This window comes from Protopterus annectens, chromosome 7.part0 (assembly GCF_019279795.1).
Source record: "Protopterus annectens isolate FY-2018-M chromosome 7.part0, PAN1.0, whole genome shotgun sequence".
Lineage (NCBI taxonomy): Eukaryota > Metazoa > Chordata > Ceratodontiformes > Protopteridae > Protopterus > Protopterus annectens.
The window spans coordinates 313322352-313347675 of NC_056739.1; the positions used below are offsets into that span (position 1 = coordinate 313322352).

General features: G+C 43.0%; 1 protein-coding gene across 6 annotated transcripts in view; it reads left to right on the forward strand.

The window, feature by feature from the left end:
• IKBKE (inhibitor of nuclear factor kappa B kinase subunit epsilon) overlaps positions 1-25324 on the forward strand; it is an 889499-nt gene that overhangs the window by 302164 nt on the left and 562011 nt on the right. The window lies entirely within an intron of this gene.

The window sequence follows — 25324 nt, forward strand, 5'->3', positions numbered from 1 at the left end:
TCCCTAAAATACATAAAAGTCTATCAAAACCACCAATGAGACCTATAGTATCCAGTAGAGGCTGGATTACTGAACCTTTGTTGATTTTTGTAGAAAAGAATTTACACGTGGTTTTAGACAAATGCAAGACCGTATTAAGAGATACAAATGATTTTTTTTGTCTCAGCTTAGCAATTATGCTAAGTTATTGCAGGACCGTGCTTCTTTCTTACCTTAGATATCGCCTCTCTTTTTATCGTCATACCGAATGATTGGGGGATAGAGAATGTTAGACATGTACTACTCACATACAATAAATCCACTGATAAATCATCTTCTCTGTACCCTCTTAGAAATTATTTTGGAGAACAATGCTTTTGTTTTCATTGACATTTTCTATTTGCAAAAAGTTGGCATGGCTATGGGCACAGCTTGTGCAAACAGCTACACAAACCTAACGTTGGTTAACTGGGAAAATCAGTGCATTCTATCCAATGACAGGTTTGGCACATTGACTAGATGGTACACGCGCTTTGTGGACGATATTTTTTTTCTGTGGCAGGGCCCTGTAGAATCCTTGCTGGAGTTCTTTCAGTATATAAATGGAGTGAACACTTTTTTTTTAAATTTACCTATAAATATTCCCCTACTCTTGTAGAGTTCTTAGATGTACAGATCAGTAGGGATGCCCTATATTCCATGTCCATGAGCGTTTATAGGAAACGTGTCAGAAGAAACCACGTTCTACACAATAATTGCATGCATCCTAATCATACCAAACTAAATGTGCTTCGGGGGCAAATTTTCCGTATCATGTGTCTACATAATGAGGATGCACAGTTAGAAAAGGCACTCCTCCTACTCTAGGAAGAATTTAGGATACAGGAGAGAAGTCATTGAAACAAAAATATTTGAAGCCTGGAATGAGAGGGAAGGCAGATGTAGACCATATTTTAGTATTAATCATAGCTCTACCTCTGCACAGACTCCTGAACAAATTATTGATCAGAGTCGAACGCCTATGAATGTTGGCAATAAACTTAGGATGCCTCTGACCTATGCTAGCAACATCAGCATGGTATGTGATACTATCAGTGCCAACTGGGATATTCTTCTAAATATACCTGAATTACAAGGAGTGATTGGAAATTAACCTGATTTTACATTTAGGAACAACAAATCTCTCAAAAATCAACTTTGTTATAGACCATTGAATCCTCCTAGCTATGCCCAGTCTGACAGAAAGGGTACCTACACCTGTAGAAGGTGTATAGCCTGTATATGCATACACACTGGGGGTCATTTCCTTCACCCCCAACTTGGTTTTAATATTGATACTAGTTTCTATGCGGATTGTCAGACCAAGAATCTGGTATACTTCTGTTTCTGCATCACTTGCTTTTCCTACTATGTAGGTAAGACAAACAGGGTTTTCAAGGACAGGATCCTTGAACATTTGAGAGACATTAGAAATGTGAAAGTATCCAGTGCTTTAGCTATGCATGTTAATGAGACAGGCCCCAGTCATAAGTTCAAGTTCTTTGCTTTAGAGTTAGTGCATGCTAATATTCGAGGTGGTGATCTGTTAAACAAGACTGAATCCATAGAACAGAAATGGATTATTCAGCTACAAGCTGACAAACCCCCGGTTTTGAACAGCAAGGTATCAATAAAACCTTTCCTTAAAGCAGGAGCTCTGAAGCATCGTTAGCCCCTGCTGTTAATATGATAACATCAACTTTTTATAATGATGTTCTATGACTATATTCATATCTCTCAATTATGCATTTCCCACAGTTTACACACCATCCTGTCCTCATTTTTGTTAACTATACATTTAGTATCAGGCAGTTTTTATTAGTACCATACAATAGTCACACTAGTTTAACTACTTCTGTCTTGAGACTTTCAATAGATCGACTGCTTTGTTTTTCATTATTGTCCATGCTGACATAACAAGGAATCAGCAGGATTTTTTTAGACATTTTATTATTAGTTGCTGCTTTAATAAATGCTGCTACTTAATTGTATAATAATCTGTTTTTATGTATGTATGTATATGTATTTGTGTTTTTAAGGCTGCAATAGTTTGATGGTGTTTAACATTGTGGATGTGAGCTGCTTTCAATTGTCAGCACTTAGCAAGTCTATTTTGCATTACAGGACGTAATTTAAATATACTGACCTTTCCCTTCCTTTTAGACTTGTACTTGATTGGCTGCTGTAACATTTAAATAGTCATCTGTTACATTGTGTTTAACATGGTCTGATGAAGTGGAATTTATCCGTGAAAGCGCTTACCTGTTTGTACCTTTTAGAATAAAAGAATCAACAAAACAAAGCAAAGATTGTATTTGCCGTGTTTGGAACCTCTGTGGTTGTTTTTGCTGAAGTTTTTGTAGTGCCCGCACTATGGTTAGACATTCATTTTCTACCGCTGCATAGCATTCCTCCCTGGGTTGGAGCCTACGACTGAGATAAACCACTGGGTGCTCTTCTCCCTCTGAAGAAATCTGGCTAAGTACAGCCCCCACCCCATAGTTTGAAGCATCCACCTGCATAACAAATTATTTGCTGTAGTCTGGACTGGCTAACACAGGGCGTCCTCCCAAAGCTTCTTTAAGCTTCTGAAATGCCTGCTCACATGCTGGGGTCCACACTACCTTATCTGGCCTGTTCTTCCTTGTCAGGTCTGTGAGGGGTGCAGCTATGGTACTATAATTGGAAATGAACTTTCTGTAGTACCCTGCTGTCCCCAAGAATGCCCTCACCTGCTTTTGGGTAACAGGTGCAAGCCATGACTGAATAGCTTCCACTTTGGCAGGTTCTGGCCTTATCTTACCACTCCCCACTCTATGTCCTAGGTAGGAGACCTCTGCCATACCCAGCTGACATTTGCTCAGCTTAATGGTCAACCCCGCCCTGTGTAGTCTGCCCAGCACCTCACTGACATGCTGAAGGTGCTCTTGCCAGGAATAGCTGTAGATAGCAATATCATCCATGTAAGCAAGGGCAAACCCTCCTGCTCCTGATAAGATATGATCTACCAGCCTCTGGAAAGTCACTGGGGCATTCTTCATCCCAAAGGGCATCTTTGTGAACTCATACAAGCCAAAAGGAGTCACAAAGGCTGACTTCTCTCTAGCACTGGGAGTCAAGGGCACCTGCCAGTAACCCTTGGCAAGATCAATGGTTGTAAGATACTTGGCCCCACCCAGCTGGTCTAGGGCCTCATCTGTCCTAGGCATGGGGTAAGCACCTGCCTCTGTGTGACTATTTAGTTTCCTGTAATCCACACAGAACCTGGTGCTGCCATACTTCTTTGGCACCAGTACCACTGGTGAGGCCCAGGGACTGCTGGACTCTTGAATTACCCCTAGTTCCAACATCTCCTGTACCTACTCCCTCAGTCTGTTTGACTCTCTTGGGCACCCTATAAGGGACCTGCCTGATAGCCTTTGGGGTCCTGTATCCACCTGGTGCTGCACCAGCTGTGTGTTCCCTGGTTTCCCGGTGAACATGCCCCCAAACTCCTGCAACACTGCTAGGATTTCTCAAACCTGGGTAGGAGATAGCTGCTGGGACATTGCTACTCCTTCCACCGAGGTGTCAGCCCGAGCCTCACTGAGGAGATAAGTCCCCAGATCTCCCTCAGACTCCTCCTGCAATCCACTGCAAATGCTCAGCACAAGGGCCTCCCTATCATGCTAAGATTTCATCATGTTAACATGGTACAATTTGTACCCCTGCCGTCTGCCTAGCACTTCCATCTTGTAGTTAACATCACTTCCCTTTCTTACCATCTTGTAAGGTCCCTCCCAAGCTGCTTGCAACTTGTTGTGTCTGACAGGAATGAGAACCATCATCTGCTGCCTTACAGCATACTCTCTAGCTCGAGCATTCCTGTCATACCACACCTTTTTCTGTTGGGCTTCTGCCAGGTTCTCCTGGGCCAGGCCCATGAGTTCCCTGAGCCTTGTCCTGAGGTTCAGGACATATGCCACAACCGACTCCTTGTGAGACTCACACTCACCTTCCCACTCATCTCAAATTAAATCTAGAGGTCCCCTCACCCTAAGCCCATACAGCAACTCAAAGGGTGAAAAACCTGTGGAATCCTGGGGAACCTCTCTGTAAGAAAACAACAGATGGGGCAAATATTTGTACCACTCCCTCTTAAACTGATCTGCAAATGCCCATAGCATGGACTTGATTGTAGAGTTTAACCTCTCAACAAGACCATAAGTCTGGGGATGGTAGGGGGTGGTATTCATGTGCTTCACCCCACAGGACTTCCACAGACAAGCCAGCAGGTCTGACATAAAATTGGCATCTCTGTCAGACAGTATTTCTTTTGGGAAACCTGCCCTGCTGAAAATCTCTAGTAAAGCAGTTGCCACCTTCTCTGCCTCAATGGGGAACAAAGCCACAGCCTCAGGGTATCATGTAGCATAATCTACAATCACTGGGCTATACTTTTTCCCTGTGGAGCTTGTGGTAATCCGAGGACCCACAATATCCATAGCTACCCTCTGAAATGGCTCCTCAATCACGGGCAAAGGCATCAAAGGAGCTCTCACCTTGTCTCCTGCCTTGCTTACCTTTTGGCACTGCTCACAGGTCCTGCAGTACCCTGTTACATCTATGGAAATTCCAGGCCAATAGAAGTTGTGCATAGTATGCCTCTTTGTATGTTTTATGCCCATATGACCTGCAAAGGGAATATCATGGGCTATGGCTAGAAGCACCAGAGGGTAAGCTCTAGGCACTACCAACTGCTGTACTCTCACCTTCTAGCCTTCCCTCAGGGGTCCACTCTCTGTACAGTAACCCTTTGTTCCAGTATACAGATTCCCCCTTCCCTTGAGAATCCAGTGCCTCCCTAGCTACCTGCCTCAGGCCTTGCAATGTAGGGTCTGAGAACTGAGCCTGTCTCAACTCCTTCCTTGTAACCCTTTTCAGCTCCCCTTCCACAGGAAGTCTGGCATCCTCTGACAGTGGTGCCTCATTGTCAGCCTGGGTACTACTACTACTACTACTACTCACCTCTACCTTTGCAGTCACTCTGTCCAAGGGACCATCAGTACCCACAAGCAGCTGTGGCTCACCTTCAGTGTCACTGCTACAGAGCAGCTCCCTCCCTGAAGTAACCATCTCAGCAGTCCTGGCTGCAAGTGTGCAGTCTGTCTGGGTCTCCCCCAGGCTACCAGCCTTACATGCTTGTCTCCTAGCCTTACTGCATGTAACTGCATAGGTACATAGTACTGCCTCATCCAGATCCTTCCCTCTCAGAACATCTGCAGGATGGTAGTTCCATACCCCTGTTGCCTCAAGACAACCCACTGTTGGCATTTTCTTTCCCACCTACTGGCTCCCTCACCTTTGGTTCCCCACCTTGCTTCCATGGACACCTGTATGCCACATGGCCCCACTGGTTGCATTCAAAACATTTCACCCTAGGTCCTGGATGTGTACCTGGCCTAGTGGCTTCCCCTGCTACTGGCGGATTCTGTTGGGACAGTCAGTGCTGCCCACCATGGGTTCCTTTAGACCCATGAGCAGTACTGGGGGGTCCCTTTTCTGTGCAGGGCTGCCCTGCTTGCTAGGTGTAGGTCTCTCTTCTTCCCCAACTCCTCTGAAGTAGCACACTGTCTATCAGCTAACCAGATCCTCATGTCCTCAGGCAAAGTGCTAAGGGTTTGTTCCCTTACCAAAAGGTCTGCCAGCCTTTCAAAAGTGATGACCTGACATCCACTCACCCAGCTATGAAAATAAGTGCTCAGTTCAGCAACATATTCACATACATTTTCATCTGCCTTGCGTCTATGCTCACTAAACTTTTTCCTATATGTTTTAGGTGTTAGCTTAAAACATTCTAATAAATGTCTTTTTACAACAGTATAATCAAAATGGTCAGTGTCATGCATTTTTGCTAAAGAAGTTACAGCTTTACCATGGACTAGGGGGGTCAGGAACCATACCCAGAGCCTTTGGTCAACTTCATACTGTTTCAAACATATGAATGAAGCTATCAAAATTATCCCCCTCTTTAAACTGTGGAAGAAATTTACTGACCTTTTGTGCTTCTGGGGTCCAGTTACTCCCTTCCCCATTACCTCCATGACTCTGGCGAAGAGTCAGGATTTCCCTCTCATGCCTCCTCTGCCATTCATTTTCCTCAGCTTGTAGACTCATCATCTTCTCAGCTGCTTCTAGTTCCATACACCTGGCCTCCAACTCAAATCTCTTTAGCTCCAGCTGGATTTTTAAGACCACTGCAGAAAGGTTGAGCTGTCCATTCTCCCAGGATATTGTATCTTCACTGTCAGTCTGATTGTCCTCCAGGCTGCTGTTTTCTGATGCAACTGTAACCAAGGCTGCAATCAGGTCTGGTTTAGTCAGGTTTCCATGCACCAGTCCCCTAGCCTGGCACATCTCCGCCTGCTGGCTCCTTGTCAGCTTTCTATACTCCTCTGCTGACATGCTGCCTGCTCACCCTGACTGTCACTAAGCTAACAAAAGAAATAAAACAATTGTGAACCGAACTCTGAATATACACTGCTTGGCTGTTAAACACTTTGAGATCACTGTACACAAGCTACAGGAATTCACTCTGCCCACACCACTACAAGCCAATTAGTATGTGAAGTAGATCCCACCACTGCCACCACTTGTGACAACCGTGCCCTGGCCCAGAAATCAAGCAGCCTTAATCCTCACCACTAACACCAGGGAGGTCGTCTCCTAGAAGAGGGGAAAGGATAACTAATACACATAGTAAAGTACAATTTCCCTTAAGTGCACACAGAGATCACAGTCTGAGGCTGGTTGCTCCCTTGCTCACCAGGTCCCCAATAAGACTCCCCACTGGCACAGCTATAGGGTCAGGTCTCAGCCTAACTGGGCAAGCTAAAACCTCCAGTACCCTCTCTGTCCAACCAATGCTTTTTTGTCCCTGCCAAGTAGCTGACACAACACACACGCACTTTGAGATAAGTATTTATACAACTTCACAGACACTCCTGAGAAAGGCTGACACAGATTCTCCAACTGTGCCCCTTTACCCAGACTGTATGGTAGTAATTACTGCCACCACCCAGTTAATAGCTACTAAAAGGCCCTTAAAAGGGTGTCCAGTTATTATTGTGCAATATTAATATCCAATGGTAGTATGACTAACAGTCGAGGCTTACTTTAGAGTGGCCTATTACAATAACCTCTATAAATATGCAATGCACTCTAGAGCTTATCTCTACACAAATCAGCCACAGGTAGAAGGTTTTAAAAATATTTAATAATAAGTAATTAAAACACAAGACAAAACTACTACACAACAAAGATATCTAAGATTTCAGAGATCACACAGAAACTTAAAATAATACAGTAGGACAGGTCTGATTTCAAAGAAAAATACCTAATTAATCTTTACTAGCTTTAACTATTCCTACAATAAATCACAGTGCTAAAACTTACATGTAAGCACAAGGCAGAGTACTGATAAGTTGGATATCCAGATCAAAATGCTTCCAGTCTCTTGTGAGAAATAGTATCTAAGCATTACTAACAAACATGTTTGCTGGGTCTTTCCCCAAATTACATCATTTTTGACACTTAGTTTTTCTCAGGCAAGCTGCATTATTTAGCAGTCTAACACCTGCACAGAAACTTACAACAATAGAAGACATTTCACATATATATTCTAACAGAAACTAGAGCAATAAAGCACTTTCCACATCTAAATTCTGGTCATAAACTTTAGCCTTAAAACAATGGGCATGAAACCTTCATCCAGACACACTGGAACCGACTTGTAAACATTAAAGAGATTCATAAGATCTTTTCAACTTAAAAAGACACATTTGAAATACTTGGCTTGGTTTTCCTTACAGCAGATGGCAATGTTGCAACAATCTTGAAGTTCACATTTTACAGTGTTTTCTTTCATTTAAAAATACGAGCCTGTATTTTACATTTATTTATACAGTTGATAGAATTATGTATCAAATTCTATTTGACTAGGCTAACAACCTTCACCCATCTCTCCCCAATCGTCACACAGGGTGCCTGACTCTCTCAAATTCCTCTTCAAGAATCCTACTGCAGATCCAGAGACAGTTTCCCAAGGACCAAAAGGCATTAAGGCTACTGCTGCCAAAAATCCTACCCCTTCTGATAGAGATTCTAGAGCCTTAGACAGATGTGTTAAGAAGGTAAACACTTCTGCTACTTTGGCCATTAAGGCTTTAAATCACCAGTTTCATATGTTAAAGTATCAGCAGCATATTACGGGACTACTTAAACAGAAAATGATGTTGATTCCTGACTGTGCTGAACACAAAGAATTACAGGATTTAATGCATTCTGCAGAACAAGTTGGTAAACGTACTTTGCAATGTAGTTTTGACACTTTAGAAGCATCTTGCAGGGCTGCTGTCACTGGGTCTGTACTTAGGAGGCATGCTTGGCTTAAGGAGCAAATCTTGCCAGATCATGTTAAAGCTAAATTACTGGATACGCCCTTAAACCAAGACTGCCTTTTTGGCAACAAAGTAGAAGTCCTCAAAAAGATGGAGGAAAAAGCTAAATCTATGCAAACTGTTAATGATTTCCTACAAGTACAGCCTCCCAGATTTAGTAGGCATTGGCCTTCAAAGAATTGGTCCTTTCCAGTCTCTTCCAGGCCTTCTCAGTCCAAACCCAGGAACAGCAGACCACCTAGGTTACAGTCTCAGGCTGTGCAGAGACCTAAGCAGTGGGGGGCTCCCACTTCCAAACCAGGGAGTAGTAAGCCACCCCCCTACAGAAAAATGGCACAATGACAACCTTAACCCTTCCAAGCCCTGCTCAACTGCCTGCTTCCTTAGGAGGAAAGCTTGCCCTGCATGCAAAAAACTGGGAATGCATTACCCAGGACAAATGGGTTCTGAACATAGTTTCCAAGGGTACAGATTCCACTTCCACACACTACCAACCCCAAACGGTTGGCCAGACCTACCCCCAAATCAGTGGATGGAGGCCCAAAAGCAGGTTCTTTCTCTTCTAAGTATCAGGGCTATTCAACCTGTCCCAGCAGAACAAAGGGGACAAGGTTTTTATTCAAGACTTTTCTTGGTACCCAGAAAAGACAGCTCCTGGCATCCTATCCTGGACTTGTCTATTCTAGACAACTTTCTGGTAATTCCAAAATTCAAAATGTTAGCGCTTCAACAGCTTCTTCCTATGCTATGCAAAGATGCCTGGTAACCTTAGACTTAAAGGAAGCTTACCTGCACATCCCAATAAGGGAATCTTGCAGGAAATACCTACGCTTCAGGGCAGGCTCCATGCACTATCAGTTCTCTGCACTTCCTTTGGCTTATCTACTGTGCCCAGGGTATTCACAAAGTGTCTAGCTCCAGCCATTGCATTTTGCAGGCAGAGAAATATTCAAATATACCCATACTTGGACAACTGTCTGATTCAGGCAGAAAGCCAGGACTTGCTATTACAACATCTGGAATTCATAAAGAAACTTCTAACCTCACTGGGGTACACCATAAACGAAAAGAAATCTCACCTAGTACCCTGCCAACAGATTGTATTCCTGGGAGCAAGCTTGAACGTAACTTCCCAGATGGCTTTCCTAACTCCGGAGAAACAAGTTTATTTGACAACCTACTTCAAACTATTGACCACAAAACCCCAGCTATCTGCAAGGAAAATTTTGCAAGCCCTGGGGTTCATGGCCTCTTGCATTCTACTAATTCCATATGCAAGACTGCATATGAGGAAACTACAATAGTATCTAAAAAGCCTATGGTGTCAACATTCTCAGGACCTGGAATCAATGATTGCTATCATTCCTTGTATAAAGACAGAGTTCCTTTGGTGGGCAGAGGCCTGCTACCACAACAAGGGGCTCCCCTTCACTCTACCCGCTGCCACCCAAACCCTAACAGATGCATCAGACTATGCATGGGGGGCTCACTTGGCAGGGCAGTGCATTCCAGGGCAAATGGAACCCGAGACAGATGCACCTGCATATCAATCAAAAAGAAATGTTAGCTGTACCGAATTCCCTGACAACCTTCAAAGACTGCATTCTTCCAGCACAACTATTGGTAAAGACAGACAACATCACAGTTATGTGGTACATAAACAAGAGGGGGGAACCCACTCTTACCCTCTCTGCAGACTAGCCATGGCTCTGTGGAACACAGCCTTGAGCTACCAAGTGCACCTACAAGCTCAATTCCTGCAAGGCAAGCTAAATTCACTGGCAGACAACTTAAGCAGAAATCTCATGGACCCACACGAATGGAGACAAGAACCAAAAGTATTCAACCTCTTGAGGAACAAATGGGAGACTCCAGAGGTAGACCTGTTTGCCTCCCCTCAGAACTACCAATTGGACAAATTCTGCACAAGGACTCCCCACAGTCAAGCTTGGAAAGTGGATGCCCTGTCCTTTACCTGGGAAAGCCTCTCTGTTTATGCCTTTCCCCCTCTGCCTCTCCTATCGAAGGTTCTGCTACAGATCAAACAGGACAAGCCAAGGACAATACTGATTGCACCAGACTGGCCACGCCAGTACTGGTACCCCCTCTTGCGCAGTATGACACTGCTGTAACCATGGCACCTGCCTCAGACCCCTTCCCTGCTGTCCCAGCAGGCGGGCCAGATTCTGCACCCTCAGCTTCAAACCCTGAACCTTGTAGCCTGGCTAATTCATTGAGCTCTCCAATAGCATCCCTCAGTAAGCGGGTGTTGGATGTCATTCTGGAGGCAAGGAGGCCTAGTACTAGAAAATCCTATGCTGAAAAGTGGAAAAGATACTGTTCCTGGAGCCATACTCGGGGGATAGGCACAACATTGCCCAACTTACCACATATTCTTCAGTACTTAACAGAAATGCTCCACAAGGGGCCTATACTTCTCATCAATTAAAATTCATGCCTCTGCCATTTCAGCACATTATAATACTGAGCCACCCCTCGTCTCTCACCCCCTGCTTAAACAATTCCTTAGAGGGGCCAAAAATTTAAGACCAGCAAGGAGAGCTCCCACTCCAGCCTCGGACCTTAACCTTGTATTGGAAAAGCTCCCCCCTCCCCTTTGAGCCAGCTGCAACAGCAGAGTTGAAATTCCTTTCTGGGAAAACAGCCTTCCTTCTAGCCATCACTACAGCAAGAAGAGTGTTTGAATTACAGGCCGTCATGGCAGTGGAACCCTTCATTATCTTCTATGCAGACAGGGTTTCGCTCAGGACCAACCCTTCCGTTATGCCCAAGGTGGTGTCTAGTGTGGCCCTAAATCAGTCTATTCATTTGCCTACCTTTTCCCCTAATCCACAATACAAAGGGGAACGAATACTACACTCTCTGGATGTGCACAGACAACTTAGATTTTATTTGAACAGGACTAAGCCTCTCAGAAAATCTGAACAGCTGCTAGTTGGCTTTGCTGCAGGGGCAGAGGGGAAGGCTATTTCAAAGCAAACCATTTCCAAATGGATAGCCTGTTGCATTCATTTCTGCTACGAGCACCATAGAAAACCTACCCCACAGGGGATAAGATCACATTCCACCAGGGCTGCATCTACCTCTGCAGCCTTTCTCAGAGGAGTCCCTACCAGGGGCATCCTAGAAGCTGCTACCTGGAGCTCTGTACATACTTTCACCAAGTATTACCACATGCCTAGTTTTTCTAAATCCAGAGCTGGTTTTGCCACTGCAGTCTTGCAGGGCTTAATAGCTTGTCCTAATGCTCTTTTAACTTCCTCCTCCCTTCCTTAGCTTTGGGAATCAACCCAAATGTGATGACTGCAACAGCAAAACATGAAGAACATAGTACAGTTGTGTACACTTACCATAAATGTAGATGTTCAAGTGTATTCACTGTTGCAGTCCTGGTTACCCTCCATCCAGCCCCCTGAGTTCTCTTGGCGCTACCTTTCCTTCTTATTTGGTATATTTAAGTTTTTCTGGTGCATTTGCTTTTTGATGGAGGTGTACCATAACATATAATTGCTTCCCATTGTGGGGGCGCCTGACATCTGGGGCAAGAATAACTGATGTAATGGTGTCGGCTGCATGTTTTATACCCCTGACATTATGGAAGAAGAGTTAGCATCTGATTCAGGAACCTAAAGACTCTGGTATTTAGGCCGGCTCAGGGCTACCTGCAGGCAGATAGCCCAAATGTGATGACTGCAACAGTGAATACACTCGAACATCTACATTTATGGTAAGTGTACACAACTGTACTTTGTGCATTAGCTCAGACCACCCCTGCATATTATGTGGGTTGTTGACGTAACTAAAGAATGCTTGTGGCTATCGTTAGCATTTGTTGCAATTTTGTTTTCCTGTCTAGCTTTGGAGGCTAATAAGGGATCTCAGTTTTTTGCTGAGACTTACAAGGGAATTTTTCCAGTCTTGGGACTTGGCCCTTTTCTGCAAAAGTTTTTTTCTTCTGTTGTAGAGTTTGTTAATGGCAGGGGACCACCAGATTGGCTTCCTTTTTTTGGAGGACATGACCTTGATTCTGTTATAGGTGGCCTGATCCATGCACTTTTGTAAATGCTCATACAGTACCTTCGTTTATGATTCCGCGGCTATGCATCCTTTCTGTATTTGCATGGGTGATGTGAAGTTTGATGCTTCTGTCTTTAGGAGCGCAAAATTGGCTTTGGAAAAGGTTTTGACTGTGGTTTCCTTCATGGGGGGGGGGGGGTGCAGGTGGGATTTGGATATAGACTGTGCTTAACTTATGGTCAGATCTGACCAGGGAGGAGTTGATCACTGGTGTAAAGCAGTGGTCCCCCATGTTTGTGATGACCAGATTGAGAAGGTTTCTGCCTCTGGTGGGGGGTGAGAGTGAGTTGCTCCAGGGCATTGGAGTTAATGAATTCCAGAAATCGCTGGGCAAATGAGTTGGAGCAAGAGTAATTTTCCCAGCTAATGGGGGGGTAGTTAAAGTCTCCTAGTATAAGGGTATTAGGTTGAACCCTAATACTTTCCAGAGTGTTCAGGAAAGCGGAGTGGGAGTCTTGGCACATAGTTGGGGGATCTATAGCAGGCTACAACCTGGATTGCCATTTTATCTAGTGTTAGTTGTAACTGAAGTATCTTTGCCTTATGTTGGGCAAGAAGTCTGGAGGTGTGTGTGTCCTTTATGAAGATGGATATGCCACTTCCTTTGGGGCTTTGGTCCACACCTCCTTTGAGGCTTCGGTCAAGGTTTAGGGGTTGGAAGGTGTGCTATGCTGTGTAGCCTGGTAGCGCTGGGGTGCTCTTTGAACCAGGTCTCTGTTACTGCACAGAGGTCAATGTTTTCCAGTTTTAGGAGTGACCCGAGCAAGTGTATTTTGAGATCTAGACTTCTAGCGTTGAGTAGCATTTTCCTCAGGTTGCCTTTGTTTGCAGTTGTTATGGTGGTAATTTTATGTTCAGGGCATTGCCTAAAAAAGGCACTCTAGGGGTGGCAAGAGCCTTTGCCAGTATCCAAAATCCCAGGGGTGACAGATGCAGGCCATCTCTGGCAAAGCACTGAGGTCTGTTGATCATGTCATCCCAGGCAGACATATATTGGATCCCCTTTGAATGACACCAGAAACTTAGCCAATTGTTGAAGTAAGTAATTTTCTGCTTGTACTGTGGTATCATTCTAGGCGACGATAGTATTGCTATTCAGGGCTAGGGTCATACCTGCCTGGGCTACAAGATCCAAGAGCTCCTCCATATCTCTTTTCATGTAGTCCAGGGAGGTACATCTTAGGTTGTTCACACCAACATGGACAATGACCGAGTCATACTTGTACTTGTTGTGGAGAGACTTAAGTGCATGCGTTATGTGGTGGATCCTGGCACCCGACAGGCAGCTGACCGTAACTTTCTAGTGAGTGGGACGTCAGTGTGCCTTACTCTTTGAGTCACCAATGATTAGTGTATTGGGTAGATTGTTTTGCCATAGAGGCTTAGGTTGAGTGGCCCACTGTTTATGTGGGCTATGTGTCATAGGGATTGTGTTTGGGTGAGATGGTTACCTGCATTTTTGCCTCTGAGGTCTTTGCTGTCTGGGCAGATTTTTGCAAACCTCCGCGAAAGTGGTTGTGTGTTTTGTGTTACTATGTGAGAGGTGTGGTGGTGTATGATCTGGTGGACTATGTGTTCTATGTGGTGTGGAATATGTATTTACCTTCTCCTCTTGACTGGCTAGCCCAGTCTTGATTTGAGACAGTGTGGCTTCCAGTTTGGTTATGTACGTGCATTTCTCACAAGTGGATGTGTTAGTAGGTAGGAGGAGAGGGTTATCTGTGTACATGAGGCAGTTGCTACATTGCCTCAGGATGCCCAGGTTCACCAGGTTAATAGGAGAAAGTGGTAGGGAACTGACTTCTTGACATGCCAGGATAGGTGCTTAGTATTTAGTACTGTAGCTGTTATGCAAGCACTGTAGTTGTTGTTCTTTAAAAGTACTAAAGCTGTTTTGTTAGTGCTATTAGCAGTTTGTGCGACTACAACAGCAGCTGCAAGAGGTTCTGAGCAAGTGCTAGGTTTTGAGGTTTGATACGAGTGCTCAGAGATGAAAGCTACCAAGATCTAAGGGAAAATTTGAATGAAGAGCAGACTTTAAGGCACCGGTAATAGTTTACCCTAGCTTAGTGGTGCTGCATGATGTGCAAACACGGGTTTTTAACTCAGAAAGTTGAAAGGGATAGAAGCAGCCCAAAACGTCCAGTTCTTGAGCTGGAAACCACTCCTCTTAGTGATAGTCTGTTTAGAGTTTACCACTCCCACTGATAAGCAGAAAGACTTCCTTCCAACTCTGCAAGGTCTGGACAACTCAGAACACCAAATACAGTCCTGAAATCAGCAAATCTGAGAGCTGGACTATTCTACTTTGAGAAAAGGTGGAAAACGAGCAAATAGATAGGATTTTTTTGTTTTTTTTTTAGTTACAAAAACAGAAATGCTTTTCATTGCTTTACAGAATACAAATTCTTTCGGGCCTAACTTGCTTAGAAGTAATGTTCAAAGAACACAAGTACGTGTTCAGAAGTAATATACGAACTATAATTAATATAGAAAACCCATTCTGACAAGTTGTATTACTTCTGAGGGGTGTCTCTCTCATTGCTGCTGAAAAGTATTATCTATTTATGCCCTAACATCCATCCTCCTACAAGAACAAAGGGGACATCCACAACTCTGGGCACTACAGAAGGATCAAACTCCTATCACATTGCATGAAAGTTCTGGAGAGAGTGATTGATAAACTGATACGCAGAGTGGTAGAATGTAAGATGGGAAATGAGCAGTTCGGATTCAGATCATGATGCACCACAATTGACCTGATGTTTGCAGTGAGACAGATAATTGAGAAGAAGCTCGAGATGAGGAAAGAGTCCAACTGGGCATAACTAGACTTGGAGAAAGTTTATGACAAAGTCCCAAGAAAGCTGATGTGGGCAGTACTGCAGTGGTTTGAAGTCCCAGAAACATCGGTATTAAATGCAGCCTATGTACAAGGACTCTATGACTTTGGTACGAATAGTGTTCGGCATCACAGAGGGGATTCCCAGTGGGAGTGGGTGTGCACCAGGGTTCAGCACTGAGCCCACTGCTGTTCATACTAGTGATGGACTACATTAGCAAACAAGTTGGAGGGGTCAGATCAATAAAGTTGCTGTACGCATATGATGTGGCATTACAGGAAGATGGAGCAAGACCTTTAGAAAAGAATATGGACATGAAATACAAAACTGAAGGCACACCAGATGAAACTAAGCACAAATAAGACAGTGGTAATAGCAGAACACTGGGAAAAATCAGAAGAAGCTGAGAATTGAGATGGAAGAGAAGATAGTGGAACAGGTAAATAGCTTTAAGTATCTGGAAGGGGTGGTTTAGTAGAAGGGAAGTCTGAATGAAGAGGTCAGCATTAGAATCAGAGAGGCTGCAGCCAACTGTCATAGAGTCTCAGGTGTTGTCTATGATTGATGAATGCCAAAGAAGCTGAAATGTAAGGTGTACAAGATAGTGGTGTGACCAGTACTACTGTATGGTACAGAAACCTGGGCAGTAAAGGCAGAGCAGACGAGGAAGCTAGAGATGACAGAAATGAAGTGCCTGAGAAGGGGTGGTAGGATGCACACTGTGGGACAGATGAAAAAATGAGGAAATAAGAGCAGAAGCCAAAGTAGCTTCAATTGCAGAAAATATCAGAGAACAGAGTGTGGTGGTTTGGACACATGCAGAAAAGCAAAAGACAATCTGGTGAAGAAGATTTAGAACAGACAGGAAGAGGGTAAGAGGAAACAAGGATGTCCAGCAAAGAGTTGGATGGATTTTGTGAAAGATCTGCAACAGTCAGGCATGAGTGTTGAATCGAGAGATGTTGACAGTTAACATGATATCCCGACCCCATGTTGAAAAATGGGTAAAAGGGGGCTGATGATGATGATCCATCCTAGAGTGCAACCTTTAATGTCTGGGATTGAATGTGCAATGGGGATGCACTTGTGTGTCATCCTACTGCTACAACCACTTGGCCAGTAGCTCTCCCCAGTTTTCCTTAGGACAAATTTCCACTGGTAAAGACTGATGCATAGAGGATCAGCCACAAGGTGTGTTCATGTTTGATCTTTCCTCAGGATGAGCATATCCATCCTTGCCAGCACCTCAGATGTGTGAGCCAGTAATCTGAGTCTGGATGCCTGGGGTGGTGGTTAGGGGTTTCACTGTAGGCCACTGTGATGGCATTCTGTCTTGGACTTCATCCCTAAAAAGGGACACCAGTATAGTTCAGGGCTACTATGATGGGTCCAAGGACTCTAGGAGTGTGTCCCCTAAAAATAAGCTCTCAGGAAAGAAGAGGAGAGGAAACTGGACATCACAAACACAGGGTTTTACAGGTCTAGATAGCTTGCATTAGAAGTGGTTTCACAGGCCCCAACCTTAGTTTACTGTGGCTGAGGCCTTTGGCACTACTATTCAGTTGGTGTCCACATAATCAGTAGCTGGCATGTTCTCCCAGATCAACATATCAGCCATTCCTTCAGCAGTTGTTGATCCTTTGACTACCAAGGCCTGTATTTTTATAACTGAAGGTGAAGGCAGGATCTCTAAGACATTTGTGCTAAATTAGGTTTCTGAAGACCATATTGAGGCTTTGATCACCTGCCTGAAGTCTCAAAGGCAGCTCCCTGAAGTCTCTCATCACCCCAAGCAGAGTAGGCACAAGGTACCAAAACTTAAGGATGTGCAGCAGAGCTTGCCTTTGTCTAGGTGAGGCAGTGCCTTAATCCAGCCCCACCTGCACTGAAAACTTCTACTTCAGACAGCTCAGCTGGTCAAAAATGTCATTCTTGCCTGAAATCTAAGATGTATGAACAAGACCATCAGCATTGGGAATTCCTGCAAAAAGAGAAAGATGGATGCACCTAAAGTATAATCCTACTCCTCAGATGCTAAGGATCCGGCCTGTGTGGGCAGACTTCCATCAGCTGCAGACCATGGCTTAGGCATTGAAGACATGTTGGTCTCTGCTTCTTCAACAGGTGGATTCTCTTCTGGGGATACTCATTCAACACAAAATCAAAGAAGCCTTTTCAGAATGATTCCATGGAGTACTTGGAGAGTCAATAATTCTACAGAGTCAATGAAGCCAGATGTATGTGGGGTGCATAAGTTCCAGCAAGGGAGCAATTTCAGTTCAAGCCAGGAATCCCACCCCAAATAACATAGTAGAGCTCTGGATAGGTATTTGGTGGGAGGAGGTGTATTGCTATCCTGGCATTTAGGTCTTTGAACTGCTTGTCCAATGTGGTTTCTTTTTGGTGGACTTTAGTGTGAAATCTGGCATCTTGAATGTGCCATTATTGCAAGGGTTTCCTTTTACTGATCTCTGTGCAGGAAGTGCACAAAACAGTGGTGAAGGATAGGATATCCCAATCTATTTGGCATATCTTTGAAACCTTTGTGTCTGTGTACTGTAGGAGCTTTGCAGCAAACATATGGAACTCCAGTCCTAAAAAGTCAGGCACAAAAAAGTGACAAGTTAGATGAATTAACAATGACTCATAACTGGCTGTGTCCTCCTCCCAAAGGTTGAAAGCCTGTTCACTCTTTATCGGTAATTGGAAGATGGTCACTGAGGACAGGGGGGTATTTTGCATTCTGAAAGAAGGGTGTTGTCTACAGTTTGTAGAAAGACCACAGTTCAGAGGTTTGCTACTAATTTCCAAGGGCCAAAAAGGTTATACATCAGTTGTTCAAAGAATTTGTTGAACACAGAGACTGTGGAGAAAATGTGCTCCTGTGGAAGGAAGACCCAGGGTTTTATTACGGGTACTTCTTGGTGGAAAGGAAAGAGGGTAAATAGAGATCCCATCTTGGACCTTTTCCATGTAAACCAGTTTCTAAAGGTGTCAAAGTTCAAAGTGCTCAAAAACAAGGATCTTAAATTATCCTCATTCTGTTTACTTCAGCCTGTGGGATATAGTCATCAAATGGATTTCATCTCATGATGCACTTGGTCCCTTGTATACTTTTAGATGTAGTTTGCCACCCAAGTTACTGAAAGCACACTTTATAGATATAATTTTACCTACTTTATGGTCAGTTTTTCTCTCTCCTTTAGAATTCTGCTTGTGTTTCCATCCATCGCTTTATCCAGCTAGGTGGCCTGGATCTAGTTTGATTGTTTACTCCCTTTTTCTCAGATAGGGTTTATTTTTACCTTTTAATTGTTTTCCTCTACAAGTAGTGGTGGTAGTAGAGGTTGGTTTTGATTTTTGACCAGATATGTTCATGGATAAACCGGTTTCAGAAAGTGTGCTAGATGTGGCCACAAGATCCTGCCCTGGAATACCCATGAACCATGTGTTGTGTGCCTGAGGCTAAGGTATTTTTAGATACCTCTTGCAACATTTGCAAGGGTGTTGGCCAGTACTAAGAGGAGTACAGGAGCAGACTTGTTTTGAAAGAGCTTTTTAGCCTCCACCTCCAAGGATGAGGGAGAAAATGAAGGGGAAAAAGACAAAGATACAGCACTGGATTCCTCTTCCTCTGTTCAAGTTCTCTGAACAAAATTGGATCAAGAAGCTCAGGTTCTGGCTACTTTGGAGCTTTCCATTTCACTCTTGCTAGAGCTCTCCTGGAGACTATTGTAAATCTTGGACATATTCCGTTAGACAGCTGTCAGCTGTTCCCTTCAGATAAGGGGACTTTGAGATCTGGGGTGTTGACCTCCTTTCACTTTCTCCCCTAAATCTACAAGGTCAGTTCAGACTCCTTCAATAAACAAGATTGGGATTGAATGATGTGAACTTTTGTCATGGCCCAAGCTGATATGGGTATCATCCCATTCCCCTCAGTATTTAGGGTGGATTCGGATGACCCAATAAAACATATGGTTGACACTTCTTCTTGGTACATCTTGATATTGGAGCTGAATTTACATCCCATACATCTTACTTTGCTAGCCAGATCTGATCCCCAGTGTCAGTTTCCAATTGTCTGATGTATTCATCTGCAATTCCCTTGGTGTTTGGTAGATCTCTGCACTGAGGCCTTGACTTTTCAATCTTGGATAATCAGGAACTTCTGATTTTGAGACTGATGCTTAACTTTACTGAGACAATTCAGATGGCCCCAAAATAGTCATTCAATAGATTGTCAACATTCTTTTCTATCCGGGCAGATATTGTGCAAAGTGCATTTTGAGTAGGGTAGTGATGTTATCCACATTAGCATTGTTTCTTTGAGAGAACTACTCCCCATCCAGTGCCCAGGAGATGTACTATTGGTTTCAGCTTTCCCACGTGAAACTTGTCAGTCTGGGACCTTAAAACCTTAACATTGATACTAAGAACAAAGCAGATCTCAATGCCTCAAGGCTTCACTTTAGCGGGGATCCCATTTGTCTTCAGAGGTGTTGGATATGTTTGCCTGTAGCTGGATGTCAGTTTGTTAGCCTGCCCCCGGGCTCAACCTGACCCCCATCTGGGCTCTGTAGTAGCCGTCTATAGAAGGTGCATGCACACTTCTGCACATGGACTGCTTCCTGACCAAGCAGTTTACCACTTGCAACATGGAGCTCACTAGGGTCTTAATGCTGCAATTTTAGTGATCCTTGGCAGCCTCCCTCCCTCTAGGATGGGCTAGCCATCATTGGCTGCTCATTTCCAACCTCCCCATCATTGGCTGCTCACTTCCAACCGCCCTCATCCTGTCCCTCCAGTGCCTGTATTGCTAGTCAAACACTTGTCATCTGGGCCACAGTAAGGGCTTGCTTTCTCTCTGTCATAGGACCAGATCTGACACTAGATACAGACCTTGGTGAAAGGGAAGGTTCCCCACAGCCCCTTCTTCAAGAAACTTTTGAGGCATATAGATTCACCTTTCCACCTCTTGAGTAGTCCTGCCTGATGACCTCATTATAGACTTGTCACACAGGGCATAGTGGGAACCTGATGTTCTAGAGCCTGTCCCTAGGAAACTATACAAAATCCTCCAGCTGCCCAAGGACAAGACCTTTTGTGTCCATCACTGTTCATCCTCCTAAGTTCAGGATAATGTATCACATGTGGAAGCAGGTTAATGCCATTTTTGTTCTGTTTTTCTGTGCATTGAACCAGCTAACACACCCACTTAGGTTTTAAAGAAACTTAGTAAAGCAGACCCTAGTCACTGTCTGAATAATCCTACCATGTTTGATACTTACAAGCAAATATAGACTCCCAAGTGGTCACTGTATTGACCGTATCTAATTTTTCTATGAGGACAGGAATAGCCATGAGAAATAATGCCTTGCTTCTCTTTTGCAACTTTTTGGGCCTTTAAAGCGTCACGTACTAATGCATCAACAACACTTGTGAACACAGTCAAAGAAAAAAACTTAAACATGAACAGGAAGGGACAATGTTGTCTGCCACAGGAATAGATTTCAAACCCCCTCAAAGGTCTTTTACAAGGAAGCGGTAGGGTCCTTTTCCTTTGATTCCTTGTTGGATAGGTGCAGTGATTGCAGATGAGCTTCTATTATCTGATGCTGCCCTAGCAATGGGGGTGAATGAAGAATGAACATCAGCATCCCAGAGGACATGTAACTCCTTTATAACCAAGCCATCCAAGAGTTATTCAAGTGTGTGTCAGTTATTGCCGCCCACTTGAGGTCAGCCATGTTTCAGATAAATGCCGTGTTGGATTTCTTTCTTTTTTTTTCTTCTTTTTTATGTCATCCAGAAAGGGAAATGACAGTGTGGGAGGCAGATTGCTGTTGGTTCAAGGTGCTATGGCAGAATCTTCTCATCCTGAGGCTCAGTCATCTGCTTGAAAAAGGCCAAAACACTTGGGTTTAATATATTTGCTGTCCAACCTCCTCTGGATGTCTCTCTTGAGGCTTTTGAAAGCCCAGAAGATTGTCTGGTGGTTGCCTAGGATTCCTCCGCTCAGGATTCCTCCGCTGCAACCCAACTTTGGCCAGCATCAGATCTTGGTTAGGGAGGAGATCCCTAATACATTTATTGAATGTTGTCAAAAAGAAATAGAAAGCCAAGCAAATTTCCCTTGTAGTTAAGGATCCCCAATGGATCTAGATTCTGGAGAAGAGTCCCTGGCTTACTCTTCTCAAACAAGCCCTCCAAGCTGTTGCTACAAAAAGTTTACTTCCAGATAAGAAGTAGGGCTATGGAGAGATGGAAAGCTATTGGTCCATTGGCTACCAAACTCGTATGACCCAGTATGTATTTCTCCTCTCTCCTCCTTCCAAAGTGGTTTTTTTCTGACCTTTGACTCTGATGCTTCTGCCCTTTCCCTGTTGGAGTCTATTCCTCAAGTTGCTTGCCACAATGTCAAATGCAGCTGTTCCTTTGGATTAATAAAAATCTTTTTGTTGCTGTGGAACTTTCATGTCCTGCCTCCTGCTAAGTTTACTAAAAGCTCTACCCCTCCCAGCTCATTTTCAGGATGTGCCTGGAAATCCCTTGCTCCCTTTTTGGGCATTTCTTAAGGTATTCCACATAGCAGGCCACCTATAGGAGACTCTTTTTTGGCTGTCACTCCAAGAAGAGTGTGTTGTCTCTGAACTTTCACTTAGCATTATAACTTTGATGTTATTTCCAGGGCTATCCTGCATGGGTTTCTGCTCTTCATCTTGCCTGCCCTCAGGTTTTCTGTGGTAGGCTGGCTAATCAAAAGTTGTAGACTCATTATTTTGCCAGTGAACTATAACTATGCCATTGTTAATTTTTTTAATAATCTTCTTTTATGCACATGTATGATTACTGTGTAATGAGTGCCTAATCCCCATGCATCAGGAGAAAAAGCACAACAAAAGACTAAAAACCTTTACATGGAGCATGACTTCTTTCTAAAGTGGCTGGAAGTCTACTACAGTGAGAAGTGAAAAAAAGCAAACAGAATGATCTGCAGTGATGTATCTTTACTGAAATTACAAGCTGAGCACTGTGTGTGCAATTCCAAAGAAGTACACAGAAATGTTTGCTACACAGCAAACCAAACTGGAAGCATTGGTAGCTGGGGATCACCTCTTGAAGGTGCACATGAGATACTCCATGGATCCAGAGAGCAACACGACCTGTGTGTGTGGGATCAAGAAAGTTTATGTACAAAAGATGTAATGGAGTCCATATCAACAGGACATGGCCCAAATATATCAAAATCTGCAATGCTGCATGTACTTTTATTAGGACACAGACATAAGAGACCATACATTTGTTTTATTTGGCTTTTTTGACCAGTGTTGACAAAACTGTAGTTAGATTCCTCTGTGTACCTGTTTGTGTCAGTGGAACTGGCCACACCATTTTTCATTGTATTATTGAAAATCTGTGGAAGTTCATCATTTCATTTGCCAACATGGTGGCTAAACCACTGGACAATGCCACATCTGTTATTGGAAAGTGCAGTTGTGCTGTCCTGGCTAAGAGAATTTAACCCTTTTATTTTTAACACAAGTAGCCTATGTCATGTTGCACACTGTATGTGGTCTGTGTAAGTGAGGAGTGTCTGGACCAATGAATGTGTATCTTTAAAACGAGAACTGTTGGACTAGTAAATTTCTCCACCCTAAAAATAAATCGGTGTGCAGTACCTGAATTTATAAACTGTCTGAAAATGTCAACATATCTGTTTGTGCATCTTGGTAATTAAAAATATCTTAAAATTATAAAATGATTCAAAAATATAAGGATATTGTCAGACCATGCAGAATATAAAACATGTTGATCACGTGTTCTGACTTACTGTATTCTAAGCAGGTGCATGGGGTTAAATCAAGCCTGATAATAGGTACACACCATGAAATTGTGTACTGTTGAGATGTTGGGTCAGTAAAAATGGAGCGGTTAATATGTATATACAAAACTATGAGTGATGCAAGAAGGGATCCTAAAGCAGTTTGAGTGTTTTGATTAATAAGTCAAAATTAGCTTCTTTGTAGCTGGAAGGTAGTGACAATTAACTTAGTAGTTATGTATAATCAACATATGAAGATTTTTTTTTAAACTGTGAGCTTTTTTTTTTTTTTTTTTTTATATGACTTTTTTTTATTTTTTTTTTTATATTTACATTGGGTGTTTAGATATCATTGGAGCATTTTAGATGAGCCATGCAATTGTTACAGTTTAATTATGGGTTCACAGTGGAAGACAAAAGTTGCAATATTTCATGCTATCCCATCACTAAGTATTAAACCATGGTTACATTACATGACAGTGGGTAATCCAGTAATGATTATTAAAAAAAATAATAACCTTTTCATTCAGGCTGAGTCATAGCAAGGAACTGTGAGCTTAGTGAAACAGAAAACCAAACAGAGATGATGGAGGTGAAGCTAGAGCACTAAAAAAGTTGAGCTTGTGTGTGGTGTGTGGAAGAAAAACAGAATGAAGAAAAAAAAGAAAATTGTGAAGGTGTGCATGAATAGAGCTGGTAATGGGGAAGAACATACATGTAAACTGCCAATGAATGTGTAGGGGATAAGCTATAGCAATCATGAAATGGGAAATATTGAATGTAGGGATATAGCAAAGCCAGCCATCGTGGTGGAAGTATTGAATGTAGGGATATAGCAAAGCTAGCCATCGTGGTGGAAATATTAAAATAAACCAATCTTTTAAATATACTAGTAGATTAAAATAATGACTTAAAATGACAGCACATTTGCAAAAACTAATTATGCCTACACTTCAGCAAGACTTGTCTGAGAAAGTCTGTTAAGTGGGAAAAAGCAAAATATGACAATATAAAGAAGGAAACCATTCCTTTCAAGAAAGAAAGTTGAAAAACATAATTTGAAGGTAGAGACATTATACCAAAAGCTTTCACTTAGGTCAGCATTGTTGTAATTTTTGGTGTTACTGAGCTATGTAGTCCCTGTTTTATCTGTTCAGCTTACCATGGAATGAGAATTCCAGCATGAGGACTAGTGATGTATACAAAATATCTCAGTGGCATTTTTTTTACAGTCTTATGTATGCTAAAAGTAGCAGTACATTCAACCAAATAGTATCCGTGTGTGTTGGGGGGGAATGATAGGGTTCAGCTGGAGTGGGTGGATAGCCCTTTTAAGGATGAAATGCAGCAGAATATGTAGTCTAGCCATGTTATTTGGAAATAAAGCCTGATGAAAATATGTATAATCTGACATGTCTGTGCTGAGAGTGATGGAACTCTGGTCACATGCCTATATGGGATATTTAAGCAATAACCAACGACGTTGGTGTGTTTTAATCATGAGGGCAAAGGCCAGTGATTAAATAAAGCCAACCTTGGGTAAATCTTAAGCATTTTAAATGTGAAAAAATTATTGTAACTGAACTAATAAGGTAATCTGCATTATTTAAATAAAAAAAAAACATTCTGACCCCTAAAATTTGACTATAACCTGCAGGCAATAGCTGTTCAGTCAGATGGCAGAAGGAACACCTAATAAAGTGCCTGCTGGCATGTGTGAATTAACAATTATGTACATCAATTATAGATATCCTGTACCCTTTGTATGACTGTTCTAAAAATCCCAAGCATGTTCCCCCCTTGGACCAGCCATGGAATTTTTCCACCAGAGTTAAGTGACACATGGCACCTTAGAAATCCCTATCTATTTCCAGCTTCTTCTGCATTTAAAACACCCCTTATTTTCCATATTCAAAGTTACATTTAGAGCTACTGTAGCTTAGACCCTGTAAGTGCTTCTATAGTCATTTGATCAGGAGTCAACCTGTGACACGAGCACAACAGCAGGAAGAGGGGTTTCAATGGAAATAAATAAAATGACCCATTAAGACAGAGGCAAATATATTTCCCAACACTCAAAGTAAGTGCAGAGGCAACCAACT